This window comes from Prinia subflava, chromosome 11, assembly GCF_021018805.1.
Source record: "Prinia subflava isolate CZ2003 ecotype Zambia chromosome 11, Cam_Psub_1.2, whole genome shotgun sequence".
Lineage (NCBI taxonomy): Eukaryota > Metazoa > Chordata > Aves > Passeriformes > Cisticolidae > Prinia > Prinia subflava.
Window position 1 is genome coordinate 5,876,267 of NC_086257.1, and position 16,855 is coordinate 5,893,121.

General features: G+C 47.9%; 1 protein-coding gene across 2 annotated transcripts in view; it reads right to left on the bottom strand.

Moving 5' to 3' along the window:
* MAP3K13 (mitogen-activated protein kinase kinase kinase 13) overlaps positions 1 to 14,327 on the bottom strand; it is a 73,561-nt gene extending 59,234 nt beyond the window's left edge. For both annotated transcript variants that reach the window (XM_063408609.1, XM_063408610.1), the window contains exons 1-2: positions 14,216 to 14,327; positions 5,198 to 5,312 (exon numbers count right to left, since the gene is read on the bottom strand). The gene's annotated coding sequence lies outside the window, so the exon portion shown is untranslated. The remainder of the gene's footprint in view (positions 1 to 5,197; positions 5,313 to 14,215) is intronic.
* Positions 14,328 to 16,855: the final 2,528 nt, after the last annotated feature.

A 16,855-nucleotide genomic window follows, 5' to 3' on the forward strand; every position in this document is an offset into this window, starting at 1 on the left:
ATTCCAGATGTAATGGAGAATGCAAGGACAAGGGGGAATGGTTTTAAACTAAAAGGTGAGAGATTTAGATCGGATGTTAGGAAGAAATCCTTCCCTGTGAGGAAGGAGGCCCTGGCACAGGTTGTCCAGAGAAGCTGTGGCAGCCCCATCCCTGAAAGTGTCCAAGGTCAGGCTGGACAGGGCTTAGAGCACCTGGGATAGTGGAAGGTGTCTCTGCCCATGGCAGGGGGTGGAATGAGATGATTTTTAAAGTCCCTTCCAACCCAAACCATTCTGGGATTCTATGAAACCATCCAGTTAATTGTGAGTTCCTTTTCTGCTCCATGTCTTGTACCAGTGGCAGGGCCCTGATTTCAGCCAGCCCTGCTCAGGTGATGCTCTGGCAGTACCAGCAATGCCAGGAGAAAGGCAGGACAGAGCTCACCTAAGCTGTGTGGTACCCCCTCAGAGCCACCACCTCCAACCTCTGTCACAGGACACTTCAAAGATGGACAAACTCTGGAAGGTGAAACAGCAGCTCAGTTTGCCTGCACTTGCCTTCACAGGCTGGGACTTGGACTGGAGCACACTAGGGTGCATTAATAACAATTTTAGAAGAAAACAATACTGACTTCATTTACTTTTACAAAGCCTTTGCCCTCATCTTTGCTGACTACAAGTGTCAAAGAAAGGTCAAAATAGCTTCATTTTCTCCTGTGCTGCACAAAAAGGCATGAAGAAGAGACTAATTTTAGCTTTCTTCATTTGCACTGGGGCTTAAGGAAGGAGAGAAGGAATTTATTATCATCAAATTGACCCCAGCATAAACTGGCTTTTCAACTTGCTTTTATCATGGTTGTGTTAACCAAAAAAGAGAAAACCAGAGATTAAAGTAGAGATTAAAAAAGATGCATCGCCTCAAAGACAGTGGTTAGATTTCAATGCAAAAAAAATGTGGTAACAGACATCAGAACATAAAAAACTGAACAGCTTTCCAAACACAGCTACTCCAAAACAGCAGGCAATGCAATGCTTGGGAACCAGTGAATGGAGAATAAGTCAAGTGGTAAATGAATTAAATAAAAGTGGATTGTGGTCCTTATCAGTACTGCTGAATTCTCCTTTACCTGGAAGCACTGAGCAAACATTATTTTAATAGAAATGTAATTCTGCTTCAAGATGGCAAATGCAATGTGCTTGAGAAACAATATAATGTTATTTGATAAGGGGACCTGCAGACAAGCAATGCTACCTGGCAAATTTACAGTTTCTTTATTGCTGCACCTGTATCTACTAATCAGTATCCAAAAGTTACACATGACCAGAACATAATCAAACATTTTTAAAAATGCATTCACACAATATTTAAATGTAGGAAAAACATATCTTGAAAATAGAATTGTTTTACACAGGGAGCTGGAAATACCACCATGGGAACCTGAAACAATGTCTCCTTTTCCCTCCAATGTGATTACAGGTTTTTACAGTTTATTCCCTTCACTACATATCAGCCTAAAGTGCTCTGCTTAGCAAAAAATATTTTAACAGCAGATCATAATAAAATAAAGATGTGCAGTGGTTTCAGTCCTTGACACTTTCCAACTAAACTGGGCTGCAGATGACTCCTGGCACAGAAAAAGGTCCCAGACCAGGAGCTCCTGAGGTTTTGTTCAGGGCAAGTTAATTACAGAGCAATGGGTGAACAGCTCACCCCAGGCTGATGCTGACTGTACACTGTGCCATCAAGGGGATGCATCAGGCCACAGTGGTGATATTCCACATCCAGTTAAAGCAAAACAAATGGTTCCCAACAGAGCAGCTGAAACATCCCAGAAAGGCCACACACACCCAGCAGCCAAGCTGTCAGATCCACTGAGGGAACACTGGCTGTAAATCCAATGTGGGGATGAATCCTATGGGTCTTCCTAGGGGAAACTTGATGTGTCTCAGGCTGCTCACACTGCTTGTGCCACAGCTCAGCAGCACCTGCTGGGCTCACAGTTTATAACATGGAACCCCAGGATCCACAGGAAAGAGAGAGAACCACACCATGAGCTGGACTTCTTCCAGTGTCTTTGGAGGTGGCTGGAGGGGCTTCCCTTGGCAGAAGGGAATAAGCAAAGCCCTGAAGGAAGGATCAGTAAAATGAAGATTAAATAGAAGCTGATGCAGCTCTGCCTCACAGCTCTCATCTCCAGTGGCCTGGTGAGCTCCCCCAGAACAGTCTCAGCCACGCAGCACTGGGAACATTCCCTCTCCCAGAAAAAATAAGGATGGTAAGTGATTCTGGCTGGGCAGCATCATCCAGTTTTTGCCCAAGGTTCAAACTGTCCATATTTTGTTGAGATGCAGGTTAAACTGATGGCATATTTTTGTCCTAATGAGACAAGAATTTCATTGACAAACACCAAGGCATTTTCAAATCCCATAAGGCCATTAGTGATGACACTGGGGCAGACAGACAAGGAGAGAACCTGCCAGGGACTCTACAACTACTCAAGGTTTTGTAGTTAGGACAGCAGCCTGATACAGTCGAATCTGCACGTGAAAAACAGACACAAATCCAGACTCCAGACAAAACTCAGTGGTTATCCAGTACCAGAACATGTGCACACTGCAAGTCAGCCCTACAGTGCATGGGTGGGCCAGTGGATAACATGTCCTTGTCCCTTGCTAGCAGAGCTCCCCAGTGAGAACAAATACTTGAAGCACCCTGTCCCTGTCCCCATCTCCAAGGAAGCTGCAAATCTCCTCCAGGAGATGCACCATGTCATCATCATATGTTACCCACAGAGGTTGTGGCTTCCACACCCCTAGAACTGTTCAAGGTCAGGCTGGATGGGAATCTGATCTAGTGAGTGGCAGGGGGGTGGAACTGGATGAGCTTTAAGGTCCCTTCCAACACAATCCATATCACGGTTCTAGGATTCTACAATCATTCCTGAGCCACCTCTGGCTGCAGCAGCTGCTGGAGAAGCACAGCTCACAGAGCTCCAGCCCTCCCTGCAGCAGCCCAGCAGGAACAAACTGCTGGAGGTTCCAGGAACAGCTCTGAACACTGTGTGCTCCCATGGGATGCACTTCCTTCCCATGCCCTGTCCCACAAGAGGGATGCAGCAGGAGCAGGCACCACATCCAGCCCACAGGTCATCTGGCAAGATGCCTCTTGAGCATCAAGAGCCAAGAACCAGAACTGTTTTACTGGAAATATCTCCAAGTATTTCCCAGCTACTGTTGAAAATCCCTCCTCAAACAAGGCTGGAACAGCTCCTGGCTCCGGTGCAGGTGCCTCTCCCCAGCTGCACACCGTGAGAAGTCCCTGTGCTGACGAAATCTGCCCAGGTTGTGATAGCAGCTAAGAAAACAGCAAGTAAACAACACAGGAGAAATAAGTAGAAGTACTCAGAGCAGGAATACCAGCACAGCCTGATATTTACTTAATGACTCATCCAGAAGAGGATCTGTCCCTTTAGGCTTATGGCCAGCATGAGAACAGGTAATAGGAGAGCATATGAAATCACTGGAGCTCAGCTCCTCCTGACCTCTGAGAACAAAGAAGCCTTAGAACAGAAAAAAAAATCCTCTTTTCACACTCTCTCTTCACTCTGTTGCACAATCTTTCTCCACAGAGTAAAGTTGCACTTTTTACAGACTGGGAAAGGAGAAAGCAAAAGGCAGATTAAGTATTTCTGCTCACCCACACAACAGCAAAACAAAGACTACACCAGAAAAGGTATTTCCCAGTGAGATTCCCTAGCTTCACGGAGCTTTTGGCAAAAGGTTCACAGATAACATCTGAAGAGGACATTTGGAAAACACAGCACTTAGGAAAGACAAGACAGCCTTTAGAACTCAGTCATTCCTTTTGCTTTGGGGCTTTCAGGTTTCCACCCTTTTATGCAGAACTGTGCAGATGATCCCAGACACCAAGGAGCACCGATGAATATGAACAGTGTTTTTCTCTCCAGCTACAAGACTTTTCTTCCTCAACAAGTAAAATCCCAGCACTGCATCCTCTTGTACCTGTCAAGTCCTACATTCCTGAGAGGCTCTCTGTGCTACCAAATATACAAATGTTCAAGGAACTCACATGGCTAATGAGCTTCAAAACTACAGGAGCACATGAAGAGTTCACTCTAGGCTGAACTTCTACTGGGATTTTTTCCTCACATGGAAAAGCATTTATGTACAAAAGGCCTGTGAAACCAGTGCTGAACATTTTCAAGCAATTTCTGTGCAGACAGAATGACTACTGACAACCACCTATTTTTCACCATTTACATTCCACTATTGTCTTTGAGTTCAGAGCTGTTAGTTGGCTTATGCCAAAAAACCCAAAACCAATAATTATTAACAAAACATCCATCAGAAAGGCAAATTTATTAGCCTAATTAAAAAAAAATCAATGCTGCTAAGTGGGCAAACTTAGGCCTACATAGCTCATGGCTTCCTTTTATATGTTATTTATTAAAGTGAGAGTAAAATCTAAACCAAGATATTTTAAACCTTAACTGCCTCAGAAATGCTGGTTTTACTTCAATGTTGAGTGCAGAACTTATGTAACATTTCCCATTTTGATTTCTGTTACTAAAGGATTTTGAAACAAAACTGTACGGTCACTGCCTACAGCCCTAAGGGGCTGAGAACAAAAATAACATAAAAGATATCACAAACTCTACAAAATACAATTCTGATTTAATTTCATTCAAGCATTATGTTCTTTACTTTGGGGAAATTACTTTATCATCTTTGATAGCAAGCACTCTTCTTCAGCTCTTCTGAACACTGAAAATATCATTTGAGGTACAACTGGAACAACACTTGAAAATGCCTTATGTAATTTAATACACTTGCCAAAGTAAACCAAAGTTTGTCTTACAAGCTTAACTTCCTCATGCTGCAAATAAAACACCTACATTTTCTCCACTAACCAGAAAATATCTGTGATATTTTCAATTCCCAATGGCTCACCTCGTTCACTGAGCACTCCAGCTTTTTCAAAAGCTTCTAAATCAATGATAATTCATTTGTGGAAAATATTCCCTGCTTCCTCCCTATTTTTCCTGGTGATAAAATACACATTTTCACAACCAAGTTTCCATGGGTTGTGCCAGCCCAGAGAGGCAGTGTCAGGCCAAGCTGGAATGAGGGTGGATCTGCCTTTGGTCAAGGCCCAAGACCCTGGGCAGCTCATCTGTCACACACCAAACCTACTCACCTTCAGGACATGTTATTTTCCAGTAGGGAAGTGTGAAAAGGCTCATTTCGGAGGATGTAATGGTCCATCAGTTTTTGTCCTTAGCTCTCTTTGCTGTTCTTCCCAAACTGGTGTTCTGAAGATAAAAAAAGAACTTCAATTTAAAACATGGCTCAGATAAACGCTAAATTTTTTCCTGCTTCTTACCAGGCCCACTGAAAGGTCACCTGAAACCCATCTAATGGTTCAGTCACTGAATTACTGCTGTCTTATCTCAAAGGTGGCTGCAAGGAATTATTTCCTCACCCTTGTCACCCTCACAGCTTACACATCTACCATTCATAGTGGCATACTGAGAATTCATCCTGAAGACTGGGAATGGGCAAGGAACTTATTTAAAGTCATACTGGTGCCAGAACTGAGAATTACACTGTTACCAAAAGTCCCTTTTCACCTTGCCTGCTACATTTGACATACTGACATATATTTACTACACTCAGGTTTATCTCAAAAGCATAAACAGTGACCTGTTCTGCTGAATTTTGCTACAGTTCCCCCGATGACAGATTACCTTTCTTCTCCCCACTAGAGACATTTGGGTCCAACTCTGCAGCACAACCAGGGCACTTCTCACCCTGCTTGGGACTATGAAGAGTTGGACATACATTTGCAAAATTAGGCTGAAAAGGCAAAGCAAAAGCACTGGGAGTGTAAATGAGCAAATGCCACATTAGAAGCAATTTCCCTGGCAGTCCCATTTCGGAGCCAAAATAATTAGATCACTAGCAAGAAACATCCCAAGTAGATAAATGGTGTGTTACCAGATTAATCAAGGTCACTTCTCTTACATCCGGCTTTCTGAAAAGATGCCTCCCCCAAAAACTTAACCCTAGGGCTCCATCCAAATTAAAAATTCACTGTTGATGTACATCAATACAAACCAAATCAAAGTATTCCAGAGCCTGCCAAGTGCTGACTGCCCAAGGAAAGGCCACATGCCTTCTAAGTGAGAGAAATCTCCATTTGAGAGCCACCTAAACTCTGAGACTGCTGCTACTGCTGGGTGTTCAGAGATAATTGCCAACTCATTAAAATCCCACATTAGAAGTTTATTAAATATGCAAGCATTAATGGAATTGGACTAGCAGCTACTTAGGCAGATAAAATTTCAATTGGTGCATCCCACAGTTCCCGTTATCAATGTTGTGTCCTTTTGGAAACATCTGTGAAAGAGTCACAAAGTTGCTCAAGGCAGTGAAACCCTTCAACTCTTTCAGATTACTCAGGTCACACTGAACGTTCCCACTAGCCTAGAAATGACTCCTGCTTCCCAATAATTACAGCTCAGAATCTGCTGTCCATTTCCACTTTCACACTTCACTGCTGGAGATGCAAAGTATCCCCAAAGGTTCTTCCCCTTTTTGGGAATATCTGCAGGACAAGTCCCACACCTCTTTGCAAGCTCATAAGTATACAAGTTTTTACATATATCCCAAATTCACAGTCCTTGTCAACTTGCTGCTGGAAGAACTACAAAAAGAAGAGCAGAGCATCATAGAGACAACAGGGATTAAAGAAAAATGCTTAAAAAACAGCTCTCCTGAGCTTCAGGTAACTCCACACAGGTAACTGCACACACGTGTGTAGAGCTCTGCTTGGAGCTCCTTCTTCCAGCTCTCTCAAATACAAGCATCAATCCCACCTGCAAACACCACTCTCAGCACATTTTGCTCCACAAAATGCAGTTTCATTCCTGGGTTACTCCGCAAAATCCCAGTGCCTGGTGAGTGTCTTAACAAACGCCCAAGTTTTTGTTGTAGAGTGACATCAGACTTGGAACTGTTCTTCACTAATGCTATCAGCATAATCTGAGTTAACCCGAGAGAAAGGAGGACAAGGAGTATCTCTCACCACACAGAGAATAAACAAGATCCTAAGAGTACCTAATGCACCTCCAGGTGACTCTAGCCTTGCTCTCTCAGCGGCTTCAAAGAATGTCTGGAAGATTTAATCCTCTAATTATGGAAAGACAAGTGTGGTATAGCACCAACTTCTTGGAGATGTGAGGTTTCAGCAAAAAGATGGAAATGAAATCTTAGGGAATAACCTTGGGAAAAGCATGATTTACAGGGGAAGAAGGGAAATAAAGGAGTGTGAAGTGACCTCCAAAGAAAACACTGAGCTCATTGAGCACAAAGAGGCTGAGCAGGTTCTTTACCTTTCCTGGTTCCGGCGACAGTCTGGAGAAGCAAGGGCTGTTGCAATTGTCAACACCTTCCAAAAATCAGCCCAAGGGATGCAACACTGAAGTCTGTGTTTCTTTCAGCCCTGCAACCATATGGGCCTCTCTAAATAGAAGGTTCAAGAATGGCCTTGGCCAAGAGGGAATCATGAAAATCCCCCATCCATCACCTGATGCAACACCAGGCATCACATGTTGCAGAACCTTGAGCAGCAGCCAGTTTGAGGTCAGGCACACAATAGCCTCCCACTCAGGAAACCAGGAAGCCAAGGCTTAGGTTTAGATTTTTTTAATGGAGAATTGAATTATTTTGGAAATTAGGGCAAAGAGATACTTCAAGGTAATTTGGCTTCTGAAGAGGGTCCTGACTGAATCTCACATGGATTCTGGGGACTGATCTTTGCTGCTTCAGTGTGTTCAGAAACACAGAAAAACAGTCAGCTCATGGCTGTTCCCAAGGTCAGCTATTCCCTGAGAAAGCAAAGGTAAAACCATAGAAATCCCTTTACCTTTTAAGAGACATCCTGATGACTTTCTGTTGCAGATGGTACATTCTGGCCCTAGACACGAGGGAAAATGACTGTGCAAACATTCCCTAAGGCTCCGAGCACTAGGAGGGTTCTACACAGGTATGTGCTCTGTCAGCTGCCCATTTGGTCAGTCCACTGAGCTCCTCAACTTGACTGCACTACCCAGAGCACATCAACAGTTTGGATTATCTCTGCCCAGAGAGCTCCTGCCTGCAGGAACATGCAATGGATGACTGAACACAAAAATAATACCTGTAGCCTACAGCCAGCACCCTTGTTCTGCTCACCAGGCTGCAGGAGGAGCCTCTACCCCCACGAGAACACACTAAATCAGTTAACCAGCACCAGCATTTCCTCCCACTACAGACAGACAAGCACAGTGGAACTACAGGACACAGTGCCTTGGGGAACCTAAATAACCCATTAAGGAGAGCTCTGTTTGTAAGGGAACCAGGGAGGTCACAGTGCTCTGTGTCAGGTATATAACACACTGACAGGGACACAGGAGCCCTTCCAGCAACCCTACAGCTAAAGCAACTGCTAAACATTCTTATTCCCAAAGTGGTGTCCCAATGCCACCAAGCAACATGGTGAACTTTAGCGTTCAGGTGGTAAGGAAAACAGGCAGAAAACAAATGATTCTAATAAAACTCAGCCATCCATCTGCCACCTGCTGAGGCCCATGACACCACCAGCATGAGAGCCCAGCACCCTGTTTCCTCCACCAACATGCAGGTGCCAGGCTGACCTGAAGCCAGTAGCAGCACTGGATACACAGCATCAGTGGGAAACTCCTCTTTGAGGGACACCTGAGTAGCCCAGACACAGGGAAGGATAACATTGCAAGGAAATTTCATCTCCCTCAGCACTGAGCCCTCCTGTCACAGGCCAAAGGTCCCAAGTGTAGTGGCACCAGCTAAGAGAGTGACAATGCAGCCTCACAAGACAGGCTGGCACGCTGATGCAGAGATCTGGGTGCTGGGGACAATGCCCTTTATCCAGGAGTTGTAGGGCAAATGTGTTGAGCTAAGATAGAAGCAACCAAAACTCACAAATGTGAGTCTCTGAAATGTGGACAAGGTGTTTCCTGGCAACAGTAACAAACCAATGGAATAAAATGAATGTTTTCTCAGCACTTTGCTGTCGGGTGACCTCGCTAACACCCTTCTGCAGGAGACAGGATCCTCTCTGACAGAACCACCACCAGCAGCTGACCCAGCACAGCAACCAAGGCTGACACTGCTGCACTCCCCTCTGCTCGGCTCCAAGGCTGGATTCCTGACTGCCTTCTCCCCGAGGGAACCCCAAAAATAGCCTTTGCTCACTCAGGGGAGCCCAGGCCTGAATAATCCATGGGCAGAGGCCTTTGCTCGCAGCCCACACCACAGCAGCTCGCCCACTCTGGAGCTGGATGCCAGGAGAAATGCAGGGCACACGTGCAGAGAAAAAGAGACACCCAGAGTTCAGAGATGCCAGAGATCCCACTGGCAGTCAGGAAGTGAATGCCCATTAAAACAGCCCAACACAAGCCAGGCAGGCTAAGAGCAAAACACACCTCATCCAAAAGTTAAAAACTTGTGGGCTATTCCCCCCACAAAGCTGCCTGATGAATCATTAAAGAATATCTTTGTGATGTAACTATTCAGACTTACACAAAGAAGCCTTGTAATTAGCTCTCAAAGTAATCCTCTGGCCACCATCTGGAGCTGGGCCTAAACCTTGCCCTCGGTCACCCCAGACAGCCACACATCCGTGACACACACCTGACAGTGAGTCACACTGCTACACTCACAACGTGGAGAAAACTGGCAGGAATGCTAAAAACTCCAGCCACTTTTTACTCTACAGGTTCTTCAGTTCACACCCATCACGCTTAAGGAAATGGTTTCAAAAATATACAGGTAAAAAGCAGGAGTCATCAACCCAATCCTGCACCTAAAACAAAATGTTTCTTCCATCGAAACCTCAGTTTATAGTAAATAAAGTTGACACATGGCATATGCAACCTTTTTCCAATAACACAGGAGCAAAATCTTCCTAGAACCAGATTCTGACAGAAAACAGACTTACCACAGATATAAAATAACTTACTACCGCAGGTATAAACAGTTCAAAATATTTTATTATTAAAGGATGGCAAAATTATTTTACCTAAAGCACCGTAGATGACTGGATGTTCTTTTTTTGCTAAAACCTTCTGATTAGTTTGAAATTCCTGTTCCCCACAAGCAAATAAAGTCTAAGGTGCCTCCCACCTCTTATAAAGCCTCTTAGCTAAAGAAAAATTTGTTTTCTTTAATATATACCTCTGTGCTGCTTGCTGAGCTCCCCACAGCAAAGCAGTCAAGGATGATACATGCCACATCACCAAGAACAAAATTTATCTTGTCAGTCCCAGAGGAATTCTATTTCCAATGAAGTTCAGCAAGCAGATTTTAGACTTTTGTAAAAAAGCCCACAACACAAGGAAAGACGGATGGAGCAGGCTGAAAGTGCTGAAACAGTTATTGCTTAGTTCATATCAGAGAGCAAATCTCTGCAAGAATGAGAAATGTTTATTTTTTCTAGGGATCACGTGTCTATAAAGCACAAAGAGCCTTCTGTAGTAGGAGCTATGGTCCCAGAGCAGAGACCTCCTGCCAGCTGGGCTCCTGGCACACACAATTCCCTCCAGCTCGAGAGATGTTTAAATACAAATAAGAGCAAGATTAGAGCAGACCACCAGACGTGGCACCACCAGGGAGCCCCCAAATTCCACTCATTTCACTGCAGAGAGACAGACTGGGGCTGCCACCACCGCCAGGTACACGTGGTTGTCTCCTCATGTCACACAGACTCCCAGTCCTAGACATGGGGACACCAAGAGGGGTTTCTGAGCCTCCTCTAGGACCATTCCCCACAGCCAGACTGGCTTCAGTTTGGCAGGGGGTGGCTTAAAGTGATTATCTCTGCCACAACACCTTTCTCCTGGCTGCAGCTTCAGCAGGGATTACCCAAGACCAAAGTCCTACACAAGTCAATATTTAACTTGAGCTCTGTATTGCTGAGACCCATCTGGAATATTGGATATAGTCACTTATTAAAGCTTATGCTGCCATTTCTAACAAAAAACAATAACAGCCAAGTTATCCTCTTCTTGAGAACTTTTGAAGAAAAATTCTACAGGGACAGCAGTTAGAGACAGCATAAGTCATTTTAATAAGGGAACTAAAGGAAAATATTTTTAGCAAAGGAGATCTAAACAATGGGATGTGTACACTGCAGAGCAGGTTCAGGAGAGGGGCAAGAGCCATATGGCAAAAAGCATTTTAAACCAAACCACACCAAGGCCTGGAAATTCAACATTTGTCCCAGAAGTAGTATTTTAACACTGCAATTAAGCCATTAATCTATGTCACAAGGCTTATATAAAAGTCTTCCACATTACAAGGAGAAGCATTTATTCTCCACTAATTACTACTAAGTATGAACTGCTGTACTAACACAGACTTAAAAATAACACAATAAACAAAAGTGATTTTTTCCCAGGTTGTAGTTGTTCCCAGTCTTAGTGAGGGAAAGAAAACTGTTTATATTTTTAAAAAATTCTCTCCATGCAATTCTCTGATATAAATTTTTCCCAGTAGTCTCACCTTTAATCTTTTTGGATAGAGAGCTTTCTGCTGTGAGAAACAGCTGTTAAAATAAAATTCAGGCCAAAAGTGAGCAACTGAGAGTAATTCCTTCTTTCCTACATCTGTTTCGATTCTTTATCCACCTGTTCTCTGTTATTTTATTTGTTGTTAGCACTCCCACCTATACATTTAGCAGAAACTGTTATTGTTCTCTAAACAAGAACATCTGTTGTAGCAATGATTCCCATAGAATTATGAGTGAAAATCACCACAGACAGCATTCTAAAAATGCCCCAGCTCTGTATTTCTAACCCTTCACACGTACCAGTTTGGTCAGCACGCAAAAGAAAACTTTTTCAGGAAACAAAAATATTTCTGCTGGGAAAGAGTGGAAGGAAGAGGCTGAGGCTATTAGGAACATCTGAAAATAAGGAGTAGTGCACAGCCTTCATCCCCCAAAAAATTCAAACAAAACAACAAACCACCAAAACGCCAAACCACAAACACCAGGACGATCCAGCAAAGTGTAGCCTCAGGGAACACTTTCAGGAGCAGCTTAAGTGATTTTGATCCCTGTCACTGCCTGATGGGCGGGCCTGCCTCTCCCTGTTGGGAGCACAGACACAGCTCCATGGACTCAATTTCCATATGGTGCTAATTGCCAGTGGGTTTGGCACATGAATCCAGCCCACCACACCACCACTTACACCTGCACTTGAGCAGCAAGGAAAACAGACAAGTGGAGGGATGGAAAAGAGGTGCACAGAGCTCCCCTTTCCAGCAGTAATATAATATCAAACCCGTTCCTGAAATTCCACACTTCCAGATCCATACAGTTACCACGAAAACTCAAGCTTTCACAGCTCAAACACCTCCTTGGAGCAATCAGATCATGACTCCACTCCATCTTGGAGTGAATGCAAAAAGTATTTACCTTTATTTTTCTGCTCTGCTTTGAGAATGAAATCAGTATATTAACAGCAGCCTGGCTCTGAAGGAGTAAAACTACAAGTTAAAAGAACAACTGCAAGTCACAGCAAGGTCTCAGCACTTTCCAGCTGCAAAATTCTCACAGAGCTCAAATGAGAGAGGAGGCAGGTCCCTGTCTGTTTTATCTAAAGGTTTTATTTTCATTGCACTACACCTGCAGGTGTTACTTAACCCCAATTTTCATCCATTTAGCAAAAATGAGGCACCGTACAAGATTGGACCCAGGGAAGTGCCCTTCCCTACAAGGAGAAAAGGGGAATGGTTTGGGTTGGGAGGGACCTTAAAGCCCATCTCATTCCACTCCCTGCCATGGCCAGGGACACCTTCCACTATCCCAGGTTGCTCCAAGCTCTCTCCAACCTGGCCTTGGACACTTCCAGGGATGGAGCAGCCACAGCTTCTCTGGGCAACCTGTGCCAGGGCCTCACACCCTCCCGAGGAGGAATTCCTTCCCAATATCCCATCCATCCCTGCCCTTTAGCAGTGGAAGCCATTCCCCTTGTCCCGGCACTACAGTTCCTGCCTTCCCTCATTAACTTAAGAGCTGCACCTCTCTGGGCTAAGCCACATAGCCCAAGTGAAGCACCCACTAAACTTATCCCATCCACTCTCCCAGACTTCTGCCAGGTGAGAGAAGCATCAAATTCCTACACTTCTGTTTTGTTTTTTTTACTGGAGAGGGCACAAAACCCTTGGAGCCTGTGCTGGTCTTTGTTGCTGTCAACAGCCCCCAGACAGGACTAGGACAGACACCACAGGCTTAGCTCCGGCGGGATTTGCTCCGGGTTGTCTGGAGACTGAAACGCTTCCTGCTGCCCGGAAAGCAGCGACAACACCCTGGGACTGCTCACCTGCCTCACAATGGGAGCCGCCAGCACCGCGGCGGCGGCCGGGGCCACGGCTGCACCTCTGACAGCTCTCTTAAATGGGAAAAAGTCCCTTTTTCATATCAAGTATGCAAGCGTGAGAGCTCCGCAAACAGGAGCGGAGTTTCCCGAGCACCCCGAAAGCCGGGCACTCCATTCCCCGAGCAGCCCGTGTGGCTCAGCACCCCATTCCCCGAGCAGCCCGTGTGGCTCAGCACCCCATTCCCCGCGCAGCCCGTGTCCCTGGGCACTCCCGTTACCTGCACACCGCATTCCCTGAGCACCCCGTACCCCAGCACCGCCTTCCCAGGGCGCACCATTCCCGCAGCACTCCGTCACTGGGACACTGCGTTCCCCAAGCATCGCGCTCCCTGCGCCCCGCGTTCCCGGCGCACCTCGTACCCCCGAGTTCCCCGTTCACGGTGTACCCCGTACCCCCGAGATCCCTGTTCACAGTGCACCCCGTATCAGAGAGCTCCCCGTACCCCTGAGTCCCCCGTTCCCTGCGCACCCGGTACCTCCGAGTCTCCCGTTCCCGGCGCACCCCGTACCGCCGAGCTCCCCGTTGACGGTGCACCCCGTACCGCCGAGCTCCCCGTTCCCGGCGACCCCTATCAGTGAGCTCCCCGTTCACGGTGCACCCCGTATCAGAGAGCTCCCCATACCCTGCGCACCAGGTACCCCTGAGTCCCCCGTCCCCTGCACACCCGGTACCCCTGAGTCCCCCGTTCCCTGCACACCCGGTACCCCTGGGTCCGCCGTTCCCTGCGCACCCGGTACCCCTGGGTCCCCGTTACCTCCGCAGCCAGCTCCTCCAGCCCGATCCTCCCGCTCCTCCAGCCCCGCGTTCCCGGCCGGCCCCGCCGCTCCGCCCCGTGCCGGAGCCGCAACGTCACCTCCGGGCGCGCGCCGGCTGCGGGCGGGCTTTAATGAGGGGGTGGGGTCTGAGGGCGGGGGCGGGGCCGAGCGGGCGGGGCGGGGCCTGAGGGGTGAGGGTGGGGTGACGGGGCGTGGGCGAGAGCTGAAGGGAATGGGCGGGGCCTGATGGGCGTGGGCGGGGTTTAAAGCGTGTGGGCGGGGTCTGATGGAGCGCGAGCTGGTCAAGGAGGCGTGGGCGGGGTCTTGGGACATGGGCGGGGCGTCCGAGGGGAGAGGGCGGGGTCTGAGGGGTGTGCACGAGCACGTGGGCGTGGTCTATACGGGATGGGCGTGGTCTGTGTGGGTGGGCGTGGTTTGGCTCGTGGGCGCGGCCTGAGGCGGTGCGCGAGCGGGTTTTGGGCGGGAACGCGTGAGGCGGCCTCGGGCCGTGCCCGTGAGGGGCCGGGCATGGCGGATACGGCCGGACCTGCAGCACCTCGGGCCGTGCCCGTGAGGGGCCGGGCATGGCGGGTACGGCCGGACCTGCAGCACCTCGGGCTGGAACCCTGAGGGGCCGGGCATGGCGGATACGGCCGGACCCGCAGCACCTCGGGCAGGAACCGTGAGGGGCCGGGCATGGCAGATACGGCCGGACCCGCAGCACCTCGGGCAGGAACCGTGAGGGGCCGGGCATGGCGGGTACGGCCGGACCCGCAGCACCTCGGGCAGGAACCGTGAGGGGCCGGGCATGGCGGGTACGGCTGGACCTGCAGCAGCTCGGGCTGGAACCCTGAGGGGCCGGGCATGGCGGGTACGGCCGGACCTGCAGCACCTCGGGCCGTGCCCGTGAGGGGCCGGGCATGGCGGGTACGGCCGGACCCGCAGCACCTCGGGCTGGAACCCTGAGGGGCCGGGCATGGCGGGTACGGCCGGACCCGCAGCATCTCGGGCTGGAACCCTGAGGGGCCGGGCATGGCGGGTACGGCCGGACCCGCAGCATCTCGGGCTGGAACCCTGAGGGGCCGGGCATGGCGGGTACCTCGGGCCGTCCTGAGGAGCTCCCGACGAGCCCTGGGCCGGGCGGGATGTGTGCAGGAATCCCAGCCGGCCCAGGTAGGGCTGCCGAGAATTGGGACAGCATCACCTGTGTGGGCCGGCACGGACAGACGAGCACCAGATTCGTGGCTGAGTGCGATAAGGGCGGTCAAACCACGACTTGATATCTGAGGATTGTCCTGTTTTCGAGTACTTGGTGACTGCAGCCCCAGTATTCTAATATTACCTGCGAGTTCTCTCAACAACCTGTTACAGCCTGGTGTGGCCAAACTAGATATTAAGATGCCAAGCTTTGACAGACACTTTTAACACTGTAGTTTACTGCTGGACACAAAAGAGTTTCTTTAGTGCATCAACGAATCTGGACCGGAGAACAGAAAAACATATTGCTTACATGTATCTTTTTGCCACCTTCATTGACAGTGTTAGTCTCCTTCAAGTATCCCTCTACAGCGACTTGTGTCAGTTTATTATGAGCATATTTACGAACATTTATATCACATCTCAGCCTTCTGCAGCCATCGCCTCCTGCTTTTCAGTCCGAGACCTCGCTTTGTTCCAGGGTGTTGGATTGTTCCACGGGATGTCAGTGCAGCACAACAGCGCCTCAAACCACGTGAAATGCTGTGAGTGAGAGCACTGTCACCTTGTTCTTTGTCCTGTGATGTTCCCAAGTTTTCTGTAGTATTCTTATTTGCTCCTAAGGACACTCACATTGATTTAGTGCTCAGGGAATGGGATCTTCGGAGCACTAAGGATTTTTTCTGAAACTGCTCCAAATTTCCCTTTCTGCTTCTGTTTTCTGTTTCTAAAGTCAGACTTATGGTGGGATAGGGAAAAGAGAGCAAATTAAGAGGGTAAAGATGAGCACTAACATCCATTTGCCATTTATAGGGATGACAGCAAGCATTCTTTGCTGGCTTTGCTCTTTTATGGATAAAGTCCTGCATGGCTTGTGGTGATATTGTCCATTGTAAACCAGCACCTGTGATATAAACACAAAGAAAAAGCACAGCCGTACCTGTCAGACAGCACTAAGTGCTTTTGTGTACTTGCATTTTGAAGAATTCTGCTCCCAGCTTTTATTTCTTCCCCAGTGGGAGTTGGAAGAGCCACATCCATCACACCCTGATTTGCACACTAAGCAAGGAATTTTTGCTGCAGGTCACTGAGAGTCTGGGAACAGTTCCTCAGAGAAGCTGAGGCTGCCCCATCCCTGGAAATGTCCAAGGCCAGGTTGGATGGGGCATGGAGCACCCTGGGATAATGGAAGGTGTCCCTGCTCATGGCAGGAAGTTGGAACTAGGTGGGCTTTAAGTCCCTTCCAGCTGAAACCATCCTGTGATTGCATCACTCCGTAGCATTCCTGGTTTGCCATGTATCATCCCACATGGAATGATGCACAAGCAATACCACGGTTTGCCAGGAGGTGCTGCTTTGAAACCACACAAATATCAGAGCTCAAAAGTCATGAGATAGGGGATCGTATTGTTAAAAATAACCAACATACTCTGTTCTGGCAG